This window comes from Condylura cristata, unplaced genomic scaffold (genome assembly GCF_000260355.1).
Source record: "Condylura cristata isolate star-nosed mole 26May11 unplaced genomic scaffold, ConCri1.0 scaffold00002, whole genome shotgun sequence".
Lineage (NCBI taxonomy): Eukaryota > Metazoa > Chordata > Mammalia > Eulipotyphla > Talpidae > Condylura > Condylura cristata.
Genome location: NW_004567103.1, coordinates 282,373 through 285,348, shown reverse-complemented (window position 1 = coordinate 285,348; position 2,976 = coordinate 282,373). Strand labels below are relative to the sequence as shown.

Below are 2,976 nucleotides of genomic sequence, written 5' to 3'. Positions count from 1 at the left end.
GGGGCCGGCCGCGCGCCCGGCAGCTCCAGCAGAGGGCGCCGGAGAGACACGGCCGGGCCGTCCAGGGCCAGGGTCTCCGCTCCCCGCGCCCACACAGCTCCCCTTGCCCCCAGTAACAGGCGGCGGAGGGTGCGGCCTGCCCCGCGAGCGTTGGGAGAGGCGGGCGGCGGGGGCACCCAGCCCTGGGGAAGCACCTGGGGTGCTGGTGGGGGGCCTCAGACCCGTGCCTCGGTGGTGGACGATGAGAACCTTCCGGGCCCCCAGACGCCGCGTCCCCTCGCTGAGAGCCCGGGGAGCGCAGGGACAGAGCCGCGCCCAGCCGGGGACACCCAGCTGGCCGCCAGAGGCAGGTTCCAGCAGGCCCAGGAGGCCTGTCCCGCAGCGAGGGAGCGGCGGGGCTCCCCGGGACTGCAGGGTCGGGGTGACGGCAAATCACAAACGCCACGAGCCGGAGAGGGGTGTGAGGGGCGCGGGCGGAAACCGCAGGGCCGGGCGGCCGGTCCACTTCCCCCCCACTGGCCACGCGCCGGCCACGCTCCTCGGGGCTTTGTGCTCCTCCTGCTGGGTCCAGTCAACACTCCTGCCTCTGGCTGTTTCCTGTGACTTACACTTCGCGCCCCTGGCGAGGGCGTCAGAGCCAGTCTCTGCCAGGGCGTCCACCTGCAGACCCAGCCTCGGGCTCACAGGCCTGCCTCTGCCCCCAGGAGAAAACCTGGCGTACCCCGGTAGACGCCTCGAGAGAACTAGAAAATGTGATCATAAGACCCCCACGGGCCTCCCTGGGGGCGGGCGAGGCGCTGGGAGCGCAGCGCTGTGGGGCCGGCCAGGAGCCCCGGCCAGGAGCTGAGCCCCAGGGCCCGGCAGACCCCTCCTGTCTCCAGCCCCTCAGCAGTGCACTTCATCGGTCGCCTGTTCTGCTCCCTGCTCTGTCCCCGGGGAGTCCTCTCACCCAGCACACCTCTGCCTGCCCCCAGTTCTGTGTGCAGAAATCTTTTTTTAAAAATCCATATGGAGGACAAATGCCTTAGGACAGCTGAGACTGGGGGGGGGGGCGGCTGCCTGCAGAGATCAAGACACGATACAAATAGTGAAAGGGGGAAGGGGGCCGGCGGAGGGAGAGAGAACCCAGCTCGGACGCAGGGTCGGGACAGGCGTTGTCCTGACGTGACCGAAGGGGACCGGAAGGGGGCGCACGGAGCAGTGGGGTGCAGGGCCTGGCTGGCCTCACCTCCCCCAGGCAGGGGTGGGGCCGAGAGCCACAATACCCAGGAGAGGCCCCTCAGCCCTCAGGGAGAGGCGCTGGGCAAAACACAGCTCAGGAAAGGAGAGGCCTGTCCACAGGCGGGTCTGACCAGGGCGAAGGTCTGTGTGTGGAGTCGAGCACAGACGTGGGGGGCGCCCGGTGTCTGCGCCCCCCAGGACCTGTATCTGGAGCTGCACATCGAAAGGAAGACACGAGACAGAGGAGACCACCGCAGGGGCGAGGTCCGGCGGCCGCCCGCCCGTGGGGGCCCCAGCTCTCCCCACCAGGCCTGGCGGGGCGCAGGGGCAGCAGGCTGGGCTCACTGGCGGTCACCCCACGTCCCAGCAGCCCGGTGGCTGGGTCGGGACTGCGGGCGCCGGCGCCCGGCCCATGCTGGGCGTGTCAGGTCGGCCAGGGGCCCAGCCCGGCCCTGCGGAGCTGCCGCGGGGAGCTGCCGGGCCTCGTGAGCCGTGGGCCCCTGGGTCAGTCGTGGTCCACTCCAGAGGCGTCGGCTCCGCCCAAGGCCCAGGCCGCGCAACAAGTGTTTTTGCAGCGAGTGTGGATGGGCCCGAGCGGACGCCGCGTCCGTGTGGCCTCTGCGTGCCGAGCGCTGCGCCTGCCTTCTCCCAGGAGACGTTCCCCAGCGCTCCCGCAAGCCGGCCACCTACCTGCCGCCGAGACCTGCGGTCACCTGAGCTCGGCACTCGCTGTCCTTGCAGGGGCGGGCGCTGGTGGGAGGGGCGCAGAGGCCTGTCCAGGGAGGTGCGGCCCCCCAGGCTAGGCTGAGCTGCACCCAGGGCTGGTCCCGCCCGCAGCCACACGCCCCTCCTGGAGCAGTGGGCAGTGGCCTGGCCAGTGTCCGCCCCCCGCCCCCCGCCGGCTGCTCCCCCGTGACCCGCATCCCAGGCCCTGAGCCGCCGGTAACCCCCAGGTTCACAAAGAGAGCGCCCCATGTCCCGCGCCCCACCCCCGTACACGCCCGTATCTCTGCCTCCCATGCCCGGTCCGGCAGGTAGCTGGGAGTCACCGGGGGCTCCGTCCCCCGCCCCCCAGCTACGGCCTGAGGGTGGCGAGAAGGGTGCCACCCTGTGACCACCTGCAGCCGCGCGGCCAGGGGCCAGCCTGGCCGCAGGGCCCCCTCCAGACTGGCCTTGGCGGGGCCGCGCGCCACCACATCGTGTCCTCTGGGGGAGCCGGCCCAGGGCACGGGAGGCGGGGCCCCGGGCTTCCAGCCGTCCTGTGGTCCCGGCCGCAGGCCTGCCCACTGGACACTTCCTGGCTGGCGGCACGTGCCCTTGGGGTGCCTGTCTTCCTCCGTGCTGGGGCGTGTGGCTCGCCTCAGCCCCGCGCCCACCCCTGGGCAGTAGGCGGCACGTGCTGGGTGCTGAGGGCCCCGGTCTGGTGGTGCGATTTCTCACGTGGGCCGCCAGGTCGCTGCCCCTCACCCGTCTGCTTGCGCGTCCGGCGCCCTGCCTGGGGCCGCCTTGTCCCACAGCTTCTGACGTGACTGGACTCAGAGTCCAGAAGCCCTGGGGGGACGCTGGGCCTCTCTGAGCGGGCGCTGGGCCAGCGGCCCCAGGAAAGGCGGCCCCTGGGCGGGCCTGGAGGGTGGCGGCGCAGGGGGCGGCCGGGCCGCACCCTTCCTCCCCTCTCCCATCTAGAGCCTTCTGGGGCACTCCCGGGACGTCGCCGGGCAGCGCCACCGGACAGCGTGCCCGGAGCAGGGCGCGTGC

At 72.4% G+C, this 2,976-nt stretch overlaps 1 protein-coding gene across 1 annotated transcript in view; it reads left to right on the top strand.

Annotated features, from left to right (window-relative positions):
* The window catches only part of UBE2F (ubiquitin-conjugating enzyme E2F (putative)), a 37,594-nt gene that overhangs the window by 20,680 nt on the left and 13,938 nt on the right, over window positions 1-2,976 (top strand). The window contains exon 3 of the mRNA XM_012725138.1: window positions 416-424. The gene's annotated coding sequence lies outside the window, so the exon portion shown is untranslated. The remainder of the gene's footprint in view (window positions 1-415; window positions 425-2,976) is intronic.